Raw genomic sequence first — 17344 nt, forward strand, 5'->3', positions numbered from 1 at the left:
TGATAAACAGCTGCCCCTTTTAGCTACATCTGATTCTTCAACAGAGAGGAATGCAATAGAGGGCATTATCACAGAGACCTGATGGAAAGGAATTTCAGAGAAAAGCAAGCCTCCAAGGGTAAACTCTATCACAAAAGAAACAAATACATACATTTTTTTAAAATCATGGAGTAAAAGAGACCCTAAAATATTTACTGGGAACTTTGCTTTGGGCCAAATTTGAGGTATTTTGAATGCTTTAACACAACTGAATACAAATGAAAGGCGTACATATGTGAGAAAGAGAGTGTGTTGTTAGGAGAACCTAAAGTTAAACAAAGCAAGAATAGCAGGAGTTTTAGGATGACATATGTTTATAGCTCCAGTTAAGTGGAATGAACTTGGACCCTAGTTTTCTATCCTAGGAAAGTCAGGTCATAGTCCTAGGGAGTGTACACCCAAGGGCCAGTCTTACCTGGGAGAAGTCTGAGAAGGACTGGAATTTTCCTGAGTAGGCAATTTGGTTTTCCTAGGGCTTAAACTAAATCAAGGAGTGACTGGGCAGTTTGGTAGCCCCTGAACTGCTGCTGGGGAAATCTCTACATGTCTGGAGTTGGAAGTCAGTTACAGATATTCATTTAAAGCATCCAAGAGGATGCTGTAATGTAAGTTTAGAACAAAATTTCCACTCCTGCAAGTGTCTGGGAATTTCTCATTGACCCAGACACCTATGATTTCCTTACTATACAATGTATACTTAGTTACTGACCACAGCAGGGAGCAGCTGCCCAGGATCCCCAGTTACTGATCAAAATATTCATACAACGTTGGTCTTGTCTATGTGTCTGGAAGAAAACTAAATCCAGGAATTGGTGCCTTCTCCAGCACAAACCAGCTGATAGAGCGTGCTGAGGTGGGAAATGGGCAGTGGCGGGGGGAAGGGGGTGGGTTGGGGGGGACAGACTGAAACTGGGCAGAACTTTCCTCCAAGGAGCCTAATTTACTTAAGTTCAGGATTCTCAGTTTTATGAGAGTATATTAAAATATCATGTTACAATGTGATTAGGAAATTATTCGTCTTATCTATATTCTGAAATAATAATGATCAATATTTATGGAACATGTTCTACACACCAGGCATGTTGCTAAGCACTTTAAATACAGTTTGCTTCTTCATAGCAAACCTCAGAGGTCCTGTCTACCTCACTTTAAAAATTAAGAAACTAAGCCTCAGAGAAAAATATACAATTGCTTAATGGTGGAACTGGTATTCATGTCAAGGATTATTTGCCCCTAGAGATTATGATCCTAACCACCACAACTTATTATAACTTTTCATGAAAATTTGCTTATATAAAAAAAAAGAAAATTTGCTTATAAATCTGGGAGATGACACCAGTTTACTGTTTAGACAGAAGGATTTCCTCCACAGTTTGGGGAAATGTGGAAAATCTAGTTTTCCTTCTTAGGTAGCAGCAACACAAAAACATAAATTATCTTTTAGTATTTTTTTTCTAATGTCCCAAGTCCCAAACAACATAAATCTAATGAGAATTAAATCTTAATTTGTTAAGTCCTTTCTTAGGTATTAAAAAGGAGCTTTACTTAATGACTCCCTTGAGACAGTGTAAATAAGTAGCCAACTTCAGCTTCTTATTTTAGAATTCAAAAGTCACTTGATTCTGCTAGATAAACCACATTTCTTTTTCTTCCCCCACACAGGGAGAAAAGATGTATCCTTGGGTCAGCTAACAAGCTTCTGTAGTGTAACCAGAGGAATAATCAGAGGTGAGAATACACTCTCAGACACGAATTTCCCTAAATACTTTTCAGAACAAACATTTCTCATCCCTCTTTCACAACTTTATCAGAAGATTATGATGTCTGTCCTTTGTGTTTTACCATTTTTGCTAAATTATTTGAAATATTTCAGCATGATCCTCCAAGAAAACCTTTTAGTAAGCACATTTTTTGCAACTGTAGATATCTGCCCTAAATCAATCTAGAATTCACAGTTACAAAAAACAGTCACAATTTTTTATTAACAGAAAAATAATTTTTGTGTCATTCTTGCCCTATTTTAAGTTTTAGGTACATACAACTTAGGAAAAAAATCTTACCTTACTTAGAAGTGTAGGCCTCCCAGAAGTCCATATCACTAAGCAGTTCATAAGAATACAGGTTGAATTCAGGTGTGAGAGGTTGTACTGATGAATACAGTCTGAGTCAGAAAGCGAAGTCTAAAGGTGTATTTGATTACTTGCCTATGATAGTTCAAGGAAACCAATAATGTAATGCAAGACTCCTGACCCTATGCAGATCAGGGTCAATACAGATGTTTAAAGTCCAGAAATCAGGACGCCCAGTTACAGATAGTATAATGGAGCAGCTGGCCCCTTTGGTATCATGCTTTGCATGCCATCCTTCACCATCAGCAAGACCCAGGCAACCTCTCTGGGGTGGGACTGCTCTCTGGTCTCCAGGTGCAGAGCAAGCCTATCTAGTTGGCTAGATTACTACAATCACCTGCTGCTGATTGCAGCGAGTGCTGATGGTGCCATGCAAAAGAGCCATAACCTTGCACAGAGTCACAGCACATCTGCACCTACAATTCTCATTGCAGTTCTGACTGGGAGCATACTCAAGATGAACAAACTCAGCTTCAGAGAATAGCTTTCTTTGTAAAGACTCCCCTGAACTCCGTGGGGAGACCTTAGCAGTGCATGCCTCTGATTTATGCTATTGCTATTATAATTATTGGGTGTTTACTTTTCTCTCTCACACATACACTCACGCATGTGGAAGACACTAGGCATCATGCTTTACTCACTCCTGTAACCCCAACTAGCAATGTGCCTACTACATACTAGCACATAGTAGGTGGTCAGTATTTGCTTGTTACTTCACAAGGACATTAGACTCTTTGAAAGGACTTCAGCAGGACTCTCTTGTCTGATCAAAAGGCATACCAAGTCCTTGATCCTGTGGCCCTGGCTGACTATCTAGCCTCTGTGCATTACTGCCCGCATCCACTTAGCCGCCTGTCAATGGAGACACTTGGAGGGGAAGGCAAGGTACATTGCGGGAGGGGGAACTCTTCCCACTTCCTCTCCCTCCTTCTTCTACTCAGCTCTCACCAGTGGTGAGTCTTTTACTACTCCCTGAAAGCTGAATTGGAGGTTGCTGTTCCCCTCCCAGGATCCCCAAAGTCACCCATGCCAACTTAAATCACTATTTAATAAGATTCATTATGAAATAAGATCAAACAAAGGCAATCCCAGCTTTCACCTCTGAGTCCCCAGGGCCACACAGTTCCTCATACATCACAGCCACTCTAATATTAGTTTAAGGAAATAGCTAAGATCCTAAAGCCCACACATGGGGAGAACAGACTTTCACGGAATCTCAAAATAGAAGAACCAGATAGTCTTTGAACATTTTTGAAGTCTTAAGATGAAATACCATATAGGTATTTATTATGCAGAGACTGTTAAAGCTGAAGTAAAAATAGAATTACGGTTTTTAAGAATATCAATAGATGAGAGATGAGGGTTGCTCTGAAGTTAATGTCACAGAGAAAGTTACCTCAACTCAACATTTATACTATAACTAAAGACTAGATCAACAGCTGTAGGTTATGCACCTTTCCCTTGAGATGGATTTGTCACTGCCTCTCCAGGAAGGGGTACATGAAAGGAAGCAGGATGAGCCATTAGGAACTAGATTAGGGAAGCCCACAGGGTCACTGCTTGCAGAGGTTCTATTGTTAAACTCTGACAGCTGTTACCAATCCAAGTATGTATCAGTTTGGATTCTCCTCTGCCAAGTTCCTACATAATGTCTTCAAGTTGCTGGGAGGAGAAATGGCATATGGAATATTGTTAACATTGATCGTATCTATCATGCATATGCACCTACTCTAAGGCTCAGAAGAGAATTTAAAGTAACACTGGCATTTAACACTTATTAAATTTGCAAAAGTTCTGAAGAAATAAAAGTATAACTGTCGTGTAACTTGAGGATGGGAGAGTAGTTACTGCTGAATCCTCAGAGATCAAATACGGCTGAAATTAATAATCCAACCAGAGTCTTTCAACTGTCAAAACACTGCAGAAGAAAGTGAATTTGAGCTCTAACGTGGAGGAGTAGACAGACATGACTAAAATTTAGACAATCTTAAATTGGTCTGAAAGGCAGACTAAGCATTATATATTAGGCATTTGCTAAATCAGTTCTATCAATTTTTATTTCTAACAAGAAACAATCTCCTAGTACTAGCTAGTAGAAAATTTGATCTGTTAAATTCACACCCTTGTTTTCCTAGATGCTAAACGTGATGTCTGTCATCGTTTGTGCATTTCTTCCTGTCCTGGCCCATGGCAGCTACAGAATTGTCACATCGGATGCTGGGGCTTCTCATTCTTCAAGATTCTATCTGTGACCTCCTCTTTGTTCTCTGTTTTCCTTGTATTTTCACACATCTCATGTATAGAACAGCCTCAACAATCTTCAGTTTTATAGTGTGTTATCATTTAAAATTGCTTCCATGTGCAATTCTGTGTGTCTATTCTTCCATTCTGTGTGTCTATCTTGTTCATCCCAGGGATTCTGTTTCCTAGAGAGTCATAAAGGAGAGAAAATTAACACCCTTCAATGTTCATTTGCAGCCTGGAGGGGTCAAGGTTTTCCTTTCTTCAGGGTCTCTTGTTGACCATTTTGAAAGTTTTCTACATGGTTCCTTAAAACATGCCTCCCCCACCAGGACAAAGCCCCAGCTACCCACGGGAACTGTTAACTCAAGAACACCCTTGGGTTCACCCTCCCTCTTTCCTTCCTTCTTTCACTCTTCTCAGGGCCCTCCACCATTTGGGTTCCCTTCCTCAGTTCAACTACTTGCATGAAAGACTTAGCTCAGGCTCTGCTTCTTGGAGAAACCCAATTACTTAAGGCTATGAAAACATTCTTTTGATTTTCTGGTTCATTCTTATTACCCTATCAATCACCAGAGCTAAAACTCAATACTCTTTTTTCCACTTACAATCACAAAGAACAGCCTCAAGACTTAATATTTGAATATCAAGTATAACTTCCATAAATTCTATTCAGCCTTGCACACATTAGGTGGTTAATAAGGGAAAATTGTGGTTACTTTTAAGGTAGTGATCACTTAAGAAGAATGATGTATATGTAAATATGAAAAGAAATACATAAATTGCCCTTTTGCAGATGACTTAAAATAGCTAGAAGTAGCTATAACTACCCAGTGACATTTCTAGGATCAGTTCAGAGAGTTCTACATCTATAAACCTTCCTGGCTGTTTTCTTTTCATCCTATGTTTTCTAATAAAAAGTAAAAACTTAATTCTTATGGCTTCTTATTTTATGTATATATTGATGGTTTACAGTCTTACAGAATGGAGAAAACACAATGATGTCCTTATAGCTTTGAGGTTTATAATAGCAATAATACCAATGTTCATCCACTGTAATTATCTATACATATATGTATTAATGGGGGTTGCTTTCACTAATTTTATAAAGATGGAACATGATCATCTTCTCTGTTTCTGGTTAAAAAATTAAGAAAATCTCTTGGACAAAGTACCATATTGTTATCAGCTTCACATATCAGCACAGTATTCAGAAAACCAACTGCTGAATGTGAAACTATTTTTGATTTGGAAAGGAAAAATCTAAGTATAAGTAGTAGTACCAAAAGGAACAGTTCTATGCAGCTTATGCAGACTATCAGATCAGTTAGCCACAATGCTTCTGATTTAAAAGCCAACAAAGATCATTTTATAATATTTGACAGACACCAGAAATCAAGCAACCTGAATGTAAACATTGCTGTGATTGCTTGTCACTAAAGATTGAGATGCTGTGTATTATGTTATAAATATGAAGCAAAGAAATCAAGACCCAGCTTATGAATCTCAGATATACTGGCTGACACATTCATCAATGTGGAAAAACTGGATTTTTTCCAGGGTTTCCAAAAGTACACACAAGAGTCAATACAGAGTGGCTGAGGAATCTATTTCTCTCAAAGTCTAAAGCAGATATACCTATAAATAGGCCTCAGTTACTTCCATGAACACCAGAATTATCCACATAATTAATAATAATACAATTTTTAAAGAACATTTAAAGTGTAGTTTGCTTGAACATAAAAATAACAGGTCATGTCAGTGGAAAAAATAATAAAGTGAAATCAGTTTTCATGACTGCTTTTAATTCCTGAGGAAAAATATGTATTGTTTTTGTTGTTCAGTTGCCCAGTCACGTCTGACTCTTTGAGACCCCATGGATATAAGCGTGCTGGGCCTCCCTAACCCTCACCACCTCCAGAAGTTTGCCCAAGTCCATGTCCATTGCATTGGTGATGCACAATTTTAAAAAATTATTGAAGCTCTAAGTAATTCACTCCTTAGTCAAAAAATAGAATATCTTTGTTTCAATAAGCCCATCTTTTCACTTTGTATTCCACTAGAACATAGCTTTCCATAGGTACACTGTCATGGCTTTCCCTATTCTCCAATATTATAATCAAAATTAGATTCACATTTACATGACTGTCTTGGTAAAAACAAAATTATGAAAGTGCTCTGATCAATTTTGCTTAAAATCTTATACTATGTTGACTTGGCAACAATCAGTTGGAGTGCACAGAAAAGAGCCAGATGTTCACAGAACAACAATGACTGAGGAACAGTAGACATTACAAACAGCCACCACCAGTGGTCACCTTGTAATGGTGCAAATGGTCAACAAGTTTCAACAGGTTCCACAGCAGAAAAATCTCTCTGGAGCTCATGGTAAGACTAAGGCATCAAATACTGGGAGACAGGATGGACTTTATTGGATATGCATTATGAAGTCGTCACTCTGTAGGAAATTATATACTTGCTCTGGAAACGGGGCAATTATGTGAAATGTTAATGAATACTTTCAGACAAAAGAAGTGTCAAAATAGCAAAGTGGGATTGGATTTTATGAGGAGGTTAATTTCCAAAGTCAGCATATAAAGCAAAACACTTGCAAAGTCAAAATTACCTCTGAAAGTCCTTACAAAAATCCCTTACCACATAAGAAACAGACAGAAGTATCCCAAGTTTAACAGAAGAGTTTGTCTTTTAGAGTTTTATTATTTAAGCATGGCAACAGACTATTTCTTTAGTTCAAAGTACTATTTTTCATTTGAGGACCCAATGTAATTGACATGCATTTCAGGTCTATGTGGTACTAAAAATACCTGCAATATATGCCTGAAGTGAAGTCAAGTGAAGGTTGCTCAGTCATGTCCAACTCTTTGTGACTTCATGGAATGTAGCCTGCCAGGCTCCTTTGTCCATGGGGTTATCCAAGCAAGTATAGTGGAGTCGGCAGCCAGTCCCTTTTCCAGGGGATATTCCCAACACACGGATTGAACCCAGGTCTCCCGCATTGCAGGTGGATTCTTTATTAACTGAGCCACCAGAGATATTCTTAATCACTATGAAATCGTTGCATTCAAAACTACACATATGACTTATAGAAAGTCACAGAACACTGTGTGGTATCAATTACCTTTAAGATTTGGTGAGGTAGTTTCACTTATATATGAAAGCAACAGAACTTGAAGTCACTCCCAACTCTAAGGTATGGGTCTATGAAATGTCTTTTCTATAAGAAAGCAGTCAGTAAGTATTGATCCACAATTAAGAAAATCAGAAAACCCCAGTGCAAAATGCTACCTCTGACCTGTCACCACTAAGCCCCTAGGTCAGCACCCATGTCAATCACCTAAGTCTGAATTCATAGTTTAGATTTTTGACTCAGTGTCAGAATTGATGGCCCTCTGACACACGACTGTGTCAAAGGTTGGGTCAGATTTTTAGTCTAAGCTTTAGCAACAGACCTACGTTTGAACCACAGAGTCACTTCTGTTTTTTGTTTTTCACTTTTTGAGATAATTATAGGTTAATGTACAGTTGTTAAGGAATAATACAAGGAGATCCTAGGTACCCTTTACCCAGTTTCCCTGAAAGATAACATCTTGCAAAACTAGTATAATATTAGAATGAATGTGTTAGTTTCCTAGGACTGCCATAACAAAGTACCACAGTTTAGGTGGTTTAAACAACTGAAAGGTATTTTGTCACTGTTCTGGAGGCTTGAAATCTGAGAACAAGTTGTCAGCAAGGCTGGTTCCTTCTGAGGTCAAGAGACCTCAGAAGCTAAAGTTCAGGTGAGCTGAACACCTCAAGGTCTTTGCTGTCAAGGTTGGTTTCTCCTGGCGTGTAGATGGCTGTCTCCCCGCTGGGTCTTTATGTCTCCCCTCTGTATGTGTCTTAGGATTTCTTCTTAAAAGGAAATGACTCATATTAGATTAGGACTCTTCCTAATGACCTCATTTCAATGTAGGAACCTCTTTAAAGACTGAATCTCCAAATATTATTACATTCTGAGATCTTGGTAGTTAGGATTTCAACTATAAATTTTGGTGGGGGAGGTGTAAAATTCAGTCTGTAACAACTAGGGTATTGATATTCATACAGTTAAGATACAGAACATGTCCATCACCACAATATTAGCTCATATGGACCTTTTTAGGCACATTTATCTTCCTCCTCTCACCCTACTCGAAGGCAATGGCACCCCACTCCAGTACTCTTGCCTGGAAAATCCCATGGACAGAGGAGCCTGGTAGGCTGCAGTCCTTGGTGTTGCTAAGAGTCGGGGACGACTGATAGACTTCATTTTCACTTTTCACTTTCATGCATTGGAGAAGGAAATGGCAACCCACTCCAGTATTCTTGCCTAGAGAATCCCAGGGACAGAGGAGCCTAGTGGGCTGCCGTCTATGGGGTCGCACAGAGTCGGACACGACTGAAGTGACTTAGCAGTCTCACCCTACTTAACCCATTAACCCCTGGAATTTATTCATCTTTTCTCCACTCTATAATTTTGTCATTTTGAGGATGTCTTATAAATGGTACAGATAGTGTATTACTTTTAGGGATTGTCTTTTTAAACCTAGCAGAATTCTCTGGTGATTCATCCAGGCTGTTGCATGTGTTACTAATGCATTCCTTTTCCAAGGCTAAGTAGTATTCTATAGTGTGAGTACTACAGTTTAACCACTCACTAGTTGAAGGACATGAGGGCTGACTTCAGTTTTTGGCTGTTACCAGTAAATCTGCCATAAGTATCTATGAACAGGTTCTGAGTGAGCACAGTGTTCATTTGCAGGGATAAATACCAGGAGTGCAATTGCTGGAATATTTTGTTTTTTTAAGAAACTGCTTATTTCCCAGAATAGCTGTACCATTTATATTCCCTCCAGCAGTATGAGTAATTCACTAGCAATATGAGTGATCCAATTTCCCTAAATCTTCACCAGCATTTGGTGTCACTATTTTTTAATCAGCATGTGGTGCTGTCACCATTTAGCTATTCTGATAGGTAGGCAGTACTTCATTCTGAGTTTAATTTGCATTTCCCTGTTACCTAACAATGTTAATATCTTTTCACATGCTAACTTATATATTCCAGTGAAATGTCTGTTTATGTTTTTCCTCATTTTCTAATGATTTGCTTATTTGTTGTTGAGTTTTAAGCACATTTTATATATTCTAAATACTAGTCCTTTGTCAGACACATGGTTTAAAAATATTTTCTGTCTGTAGCTTGTCTTTTCATACTTCTAACAAAGACTTTTGCAGAGCAACAGTTTTTAGTTTGAGACTTTAGATCTTACTCTTACACTGTATTTTAATTGATTTTTTCTGATACAGATTCAGTGGGGAAAGGTAGGGATGTCATTCCTGTACTGTCCGCAGAGTGTGTAATTTCCTTGGTTCTGTCTCGCCGTGGAAAAATTTGAAGTGGTAGACCAGTGTTGCAGCTCATTTACAGCTCAGTTTTATTTGACAAACAAAGGAAAATATATTCTCAAGGCATGAGGGCAGGTTGATCCAAAAAAAGAGAGGGGCTTAATTTTGGCTCCTCTTTTTATATATTTTTTTCTCCTCCCCCTGAGCCTGCCCTATGTAAATTGGGCTAGTCAGGAGGGCTGTTTGTTTCACCTGAGGTTCTCACTCCAGTCCTCAGACCTTCCTTTGTTCCATTTTGGAGGGCTTTTTCCTTTGTCTTTTAGCCAACACTATTTTGGATTCCTTTTTCCTATTCTAACTACCTAACCCTACTACAGAGTGGGGTGGAACTCCAGGGTCCCACACAGTCTCTGCTGGCACTCAGGGGTGGGCAAAGTTCTCCTTTCTGCCTAGGAGGGACAAAAGTTCCAGTTTCCTATTCAGCCTTCTCTCCCACCACCCCCGTAGCGGGGCATGGCACTTTCTTACAGCCTCTAGAAAATACAAGCCTCAGTTCTCCCACCACCATTTTTCTGTGATGTTTGGTATAAATTGAGAGGCTATTGTCTAAGTTTTCTGTCTTGCTAGGATTTCCCTTTCTGATTTGTTTAGTAGAGAGAACAGATTTTTGTTTTGGCCCTTTCATCTATGCCTGTTGGCATTTCCAGTTGCCAGAGTCTAGGATTCAAGGGCTTCCCTGGTGGCTCAGACGGCAAAGAATCTGCCTTCATGTGGGAGACCTGGGTTCGATTCCTGGGTCAGGAGGAAGGCTAAGAGAAAACCCAAGGAATTCTCTACACTGTAGCTCCTTGGGTCCTGGATGCCCTAACCTGTTGTCCTTTCTCTTTCTACCTTTCAGAGCCTTATATTATTCTATATACAGTGTTCAGGGTTTTTACTGTACTTAGTGGAATAAAAAGAGACAGGTGCTTCCACTTAGTCTGCCTGGAAGCAGTGATAGGGAAGCCCTTCTCTGTCACTTTAGCTTCTGTGAGACCCGGGAAACACCTACCTCATAGGGTGGTGCAGAAGACTAAACAAGACAATATATAAGGTGCGTGGCCCACTGTAGACAGTGAACTACTGAATTGTTTCTCTTTGAAATGAAACTATTTTACCAGCCTTCTGACCTTTCGGGTGCATTTTACAAGACTTCCTCTGAATCTTCTAGTTCCAGGGATCAGTATCTGCCAGACCTTTACATCCTCTCAATACCAATAAGACTATTCCTGCCTTTCCTCCTTGGAGTTGGCTATTTCATATAGGGATGTGATTTCCTTAACAAAGCCCCTTGTCTATAGCAGACACTCAAACATCTACTCAAATGCAAGTTCCTCCTGTATCATTGTGAATTTTAGGAATGCCTTGGGGGAAATTCTCTTACAATAGGGCCATTTCCCCAGTAACAGAATGGTAATGACACCAGGTATTTACCTCATAGGAACAGTGGCTCCACATGCCAACCTTCTCATCTGAATGATATCCACACCTTAAAAAAAAAAAAAAAGGCACACTGCCAGAATAATGCAATAAAGTCCTCCCATTATCACTGGTCTTTCCCTGACTCCCCCCCCTCCAACCTCACCGCCCCCCGCCCAGTTCCACCATTGTTCCACAGCAGGGGGAAGTAAAATTATAGTGAAGACAGCAAAACGGAAGAGGAGACAGTTACCAGAAGAGTCAAAGACTCTTGTGTAAGGGAGTTACACACAGACACCACAAGGGAGGATTCAGGCTTCCCTCCCAGCAGTCACAAACCAGAATTTCCTTCACTGTAGAACAGCAATACAGGGACATAGATAGTGTAATGTACAGATACAGAGTCCTATTTCTCCTGAACTAAATTCTTGGATGAGAGCTATGCATAATCAAATGTAACTACAACATTCCAAAAGCACATTATTGAGTGAAGAACACTTTTAAAATAATTTTGCAACTCTAAAACAATGGACTATGCAATGAGAGTTTCTTTTGGTTATTAAATAGTTATTTAGAGCAGGAGACAATAACCCTGAGGTTCCAGATTCTGACAAGTTAAAGTCATCTGAAGGTGAAGATGATCTAATGTGTTTTGAGAAACCTCAGGTATGTCAATTTGGTTGCCCCTCCAGTGGTCTGTTTAAAACATTTACACTTTCTTAAAAACAATAAATGAATCCATCTAACTTTTTACAGGCTCATTTTAAAAGATTTTTCTGGAAGATGTAAATTCAGAATCTCCAACCTACTTTGAAGGAGAGTTGAAGGATAAAAATTCCTTAGAAGGAGCCTATTTTATTTGAAGATCAGATGTGTGTATATTTCTGTGGAATGGATTTTGTCTCTGCATGTTACACAAGGAACTCCCATTCCCAGAAACATAGATTTATCATCTCCATATGAGTCAGATATGTCCTCATATTTTTTCTCCTATTCATCTGTAGATGTCAAGCTTACCCAACCTTGGATTGTATTTCTTCAATTACCAGTGGATGTGAAGAATGTTTCAAATGACAAGGAAACTGTTTACTTACCTATATACTTTTTTAAAAGGCTTGAAGACAAGTATCATATTTCTTCACGCTGTCATCCTAGCAACTAGGGTCCTCATTACCTGGAAAGTAATAAGCACTTATTGAATGAAAGGACTGTGAAAGGAGAAGAAAAACAAAAGGAGTTAACTCAAGCATTTATTTTTAAAACTTATGATGAGTGCTCAAGTTGAGTGTTCTAGGGGGACAAGACACTTAAAAGATTTTTATAGGCTATAATAAGGAAGGTCAATTTCATTATGAAAGTTCTTGAAGGGTATGAGAAAACTGAGGTTGTGTTATTAATAATCACAGAAGAAAATGCAAGGACATCAAGATTGGTTTAGCAGCAGTTGAGGGGACAATTTAGTTTAGTAAGAACTGGAGAGGAAATTGAGGCTAAGGTTTTTCAGGGTTCAGTGAAAATTTTTTAGTCTTTTAGAATCTAGCACAGGAAAAATAATGTAACTGGGTACCTCAGAAATACATATTTCTACTTTTCAATGGATTGAATGTTGCCTTACAATAAGAGCATTCAAAATAGCCTGTGGGGATAGAAAGGAGAAGACGACAGAAGATCAATAGAAACATGAAGGTTCTAGAAGTACAACAGGTAAACCAGAAAGCAGTAAGTTTTGTTAACAGCAGTTTGTGTTAGATAACAAAGGAAAGCAGCAAGTTGGCTTTAATAAAGGAAATATTTGGGGACAAACAGGTTATTTTCCCTGAACTAGTTAACTTTTTTCCTTCTCCTTCACTGGGAGCTTTCCTCCCAGGAGTACTTTTGGGCAAGTTAGATTTTTATTGAATGTTGATTTTATTTAAAGGATCTAATTATGAAAATATGCAATTTGAATAAGAAATATTTGGGGGGAGGTTGGAATTAAATAAAGTGTATAATAAAGAGCTATCAATATTTGCAGTTTGAGAAGTATGGTAGATTAAATATCCTAAATAACCATTCACAACCTAATCTAAGAATTTATGTAAATATTTTAAAAATCTTCTATAAAATGTCAATAGACAAAATTAAGGAACATAAGAAAAAATTCCCTCAAATTACTTAAAACCAGGAATGTTGAATAAATAGGCACCAAATCCATTTCTTGACCTGTCAGTTTCTGAGGAACCCTAGAGAGTCTCAAAGAGATTCTTTGTGAGCAAAAATGAGGAAGAACTAAGTCCTATGTCCCATCTAGTTAGGGAATCTAATAGAACAAGTGTTAGTCACTCAGTCATGCCCAACTCTTTGAGATCCCATGGACTGCAGTCCACCAGGCTCCTCTGTCCATGGGATTCTCCAAGCAAGAATACTGGAGTGGGTAGCCATTCCCTTCTCTAGGGGGTCTTCCTGATCTAGGGATCAAACCTGGGTCCCCTGCACTGTGGGCAGATTCTTTACCTTCTGAGCCACCAGGAAAGCCCTAGTATTCTAACAAAATATCCTAATACTCTAATAGAATATCCTGCATAAAATTTTGACTCCTTCAGAATATAAGGTAAAAAAAGAACATTGCCCTAAAAGATGACATCAAGAAAACATGCCTTTCAAACATGGTGCTAGGTGAAGGGAAAATAAAAACAAATGTCTCCCAGAGAACATACAAACATCAACTTGTTGTCAAGTTCACTGTCAACACTCAAGCTACCTGTGTAGTCCAAGGAAACCCGAAGCACAAAACTAATTTGCAGTTGTACTGGATTAGTTGTACCTCCAGGATACTAAGATAAGAAAATATCAATCCTCTATAGGAACTTAACAATCACCCAGAACTCTTAAGAATTCCCACAGATAAAACTCCAAGAAAACTGAGCACCTCCTTACACATACCAAAAGACAAATCACAAAGTAATAATGAAAACATATTATGAGTAAGAACTGTCAGAAATAGACCCATAAACATTTCAAATATCAGAATTATCAATGAGAACAAAAAGCAAATATATTTAAAGAAACGAGATCTTTGAGAATGAGCTAGGAACAAGAGATTTCAAAGAATAAGAACTAAGAGATTTAAAACACAATCAAACAGAATATGTATAAAGGAATATAGTGCATAAAATGTAAAGTTCAGAGTATGAATTAAAAAGCTAATTTTATTTGCTCTGTCTACACTGGAGGTATAATTTGAAAAAAAAAACCCAAAATGCATCTTAGAAGGACTGATACATAAATATAAGGGAGACAGCAAGAGACATGGAGAACAGAATGAATAGAATAGAATAGAATGTCTAACTGGAGTTCCAGAAGGACATGAGAACCTGAGGAAGAGATGGATAATGGCTGATAATTTTTATAAGTATTAAAATATCAAGATTTCCTAAAAGTCTGAAGCAGAAAAAAATAAAACCATACATTGATACATCATAAGTATTAAAGAAAGGTAGATTTTGAAGTTAGTCAGAGAGAAGTTGAAAGACAGCCTATAAAATAAAGGCACCAGAATAATGGTTGAACTCTTAAAAGACTATCAAGGAAAGTAGAAGATGGAGAAATAATATATGTAAGATAACATCAATTCATACCTAAAGACATTTTGAAGAAAAAAGATATTAAATTATTCTGTTTTTTTACAACCAGAATAAATTCATTAAGTAAATTCTAATGAATGTGATTCAAAAAGAAGGGAAATGATCACAGACAAAAGGTCTGAAATGTAAAAAGTAATGTCTAGCCTCTAGCCCACATCTAATTTGGCAGCATAAAAGTACAAAAGCACATTGCTCAGATCTCCCTTTCAGGGAGAACCTATAACAAGGAATACAAGCCACTGACAATCTCTAGCTGTAGCATCTTCAGGATCTACTGTTGTGTTTGGGCCAAAGATAATCCTCCCCAGACAGCTCCCAGCCAATGACAGAAAAACAGCAGTACTGGAATGTGATTACTTCTGGCCAATGCCAGCATTCTGTGATGCTGTCTTTGCTCTGGAGCTCTCTGTCAAACTCAAGACACCTCAGCCTCACACTTTTCCTGTCCAATCTGTCCTTCATTCCCTGACCTGTTTCATAAATGTCAGATCTGCATCATAGTCAGAAGGCTTTCCCTATTCCTGCTTACTTTCCTCTTTATATTTCACAGGCATTACCAGCAAAAATAAACAAACAACAAAAAAACCTCATCAGGTCAGGGCTAAGAGTAGGAAAGGCGGTATTAGGATTTGGCTCATTCATAGCAATGGGGTTCATGGGCAAAAATAGGAGAGAGGTGGTGGTGCTTAAATACCATAAACCAGAGACCCCCAAATTACCTTAACAACCAGCAAATTTAGAAGGGTGGCTAAGGGGCTTATCCCACAGGGGATTGCAGTGCCTACAGACAAAACAGACCAGCAGTTAGTAAGGATGCTGCTACCACATACAAACAAAATAAGGTAAGAATGGAAAAGCAGAAAGCTGAATGCAGTCATCTCTTTTAAAAGTCACATTCTTCTGTGTAGTTCCCAAACTCAATCAGGTTTTCCTGGAACTTACTGACTGAAGAGGTGGTTGAGTCCTCAGGATGAAGGACTTCTCAAAACCATAGTAGATATGTACTGTGAAGATTCCACTAGTTATTTTCCAAAGAAAAATATGGCCATTTACTTGAACACAGGGGAAAGGAGAATACCCAGATATCCCAAGACTTTGGGGCATAAGATTTTTATGAACACTGATAATAAGAAAACACAGTCAAGGTTCCTCTGTTACAGGGGGACATGCAAATTCCAGGTAAGAAATGGATTACACTGATTACGGATAATGGATTACGGTACATCTACTTGGTTTGCAGAACCACACATCATCAGTTTCTTAGTCCTCAAACAGATAATTAGGATTGACATATTTGTCAGTTAGCATAACCCCCATAATGGGTCCTTGTCCTAGGGGTAGGAGCTATAACAGGGGGGAAGTCTCTGAAATAATTTTACACTACATGTAATAGTAAATATACAACAATATCATATTCCAAAAAGAATACAAGGGTGGTGGTCCCTATTCTATTTCTATTTAATTTGCCACTCTGATCCTAGAGAAACCGAGTGCATCCAAAGAGTGTCTATAGACCATGGCAAGCTCACCAACTAGTAGCCCCTGTCACAGCCATTGTGCTGAATGTGGTTTCATTGCTAGAGCAGATTAATAAGGCCTCAGGTACATGGCACACAACCAGAGACATAACATTTTTTTTTCTGATCCAACCAGGTATGAGAATAGAACACTTGCATTCATGTGAAACAGACAAAATTTCTCTATAATTTTGCCTAAAGGACAGCTAACAATATCCTCACTTAATAAGGCCCTCTGTCCAAACACAGTCTAAGAGATCTGAACCATCAGCTAGGATTCACCTTACCAGTTACAGCCACAAGATCAAATGCAATGGTAAAGCTATGGTACAGTTATCAAATGCAATGGTAAAGCTATTGTAAAGCTATGCAATGGTAAAGCTATCTGGACCATCAGCTAGGATTCACCTTACCAATTAAAGCCACAAGATCAAATGCAATGGTAAAGCTATGGTTACTCCAAGTCCCCACTCAGGCAGAGAAGCCCATGGGAAGCCTGGAGAAGCCATCTCCTGAACAAGTGTGGACTATGACAGCAATGTATAGTTGCATTGAAAGTGAAACTCACATAGTCAAGTCCAATTCTTTGCAATCCCATGGACCATAGCCCAACAGGCTCCTGTGTCCATGGAATTCTCCAGGCAAAAATACTGAAGTGGGTTACCATTCCCTTCTCCAAGGGATCTTCCTGACTCAGGGATAGAACCCAGGTCTCCTGTGTTGAGGACAGATTTTTCTTTACCATCTGAGCCACCAGGGAAGCCCAAAGTTCCATTAGCACCTCCTGTAAAGAGAAAACTTGCCACAAGGAGTACAGTTGGCTGACAACTTCCAAGGACTGTGCTTTTGAAATCTATCACAGCACTCAAATCTCCTCAGGCAGGTTGTGCTCAGGCACTCTGGTATAAGATCCTGGCCATTTTTCCTTAAAGGGCATTCTTTGCTCCAG

General features: G+C 38.7%; 1 protein-coding gene across 50 annotated transcripts in view; it reads right to left on the reverse strand.

Moving 5' to 3' along the window:
* Positions 1–17344, reverse strand: part of HHLA2 (HHLA2 member of B7 family) — a 162269-nt gene that overhangs the window by 114949 nt on the left and 29976 nt on the right. For 22 of the 50 annotated variants that reach the window (XM_086407830.1, XM_086407827.1, XM_086407819.1 and 19 more), the window contains 2 exons: positions 12350–12429; positions 11271–11325 (listed from right to left, as the gene is read on the reverse strand). The gene's annotated coding sequence lies outside the window, so the exon portion shown is untranslated. Of the gene's footprint in view, positions 1–4207; positions 4595–6727; positions 6891–8279; positions 8325–11270; positions 11326–12349; positions 12430–17344 lie in introns of those variants that run through there. The other 28 variants (XR_015166381.1, XR_015166374.1, XR_015166369.1 and 25 more) reach the window with 3 other exon arrangements.

This window comes from Bos grunniens, chromosome 1 (genome assembly GCF_055505025.1).
Source record: "Bos grunniens cultivar Pamir isolate PY7600 chromosome 1, Bosgru_T2T1.0, whole genome shotgun sequence".
In the NCBI taxonomy this organism is placed as follows: Eukaryota; Metazoa; Chordata; class Mammalia; order Artiodactyla; family Bovidae; genus Bos; species Bos grunniens.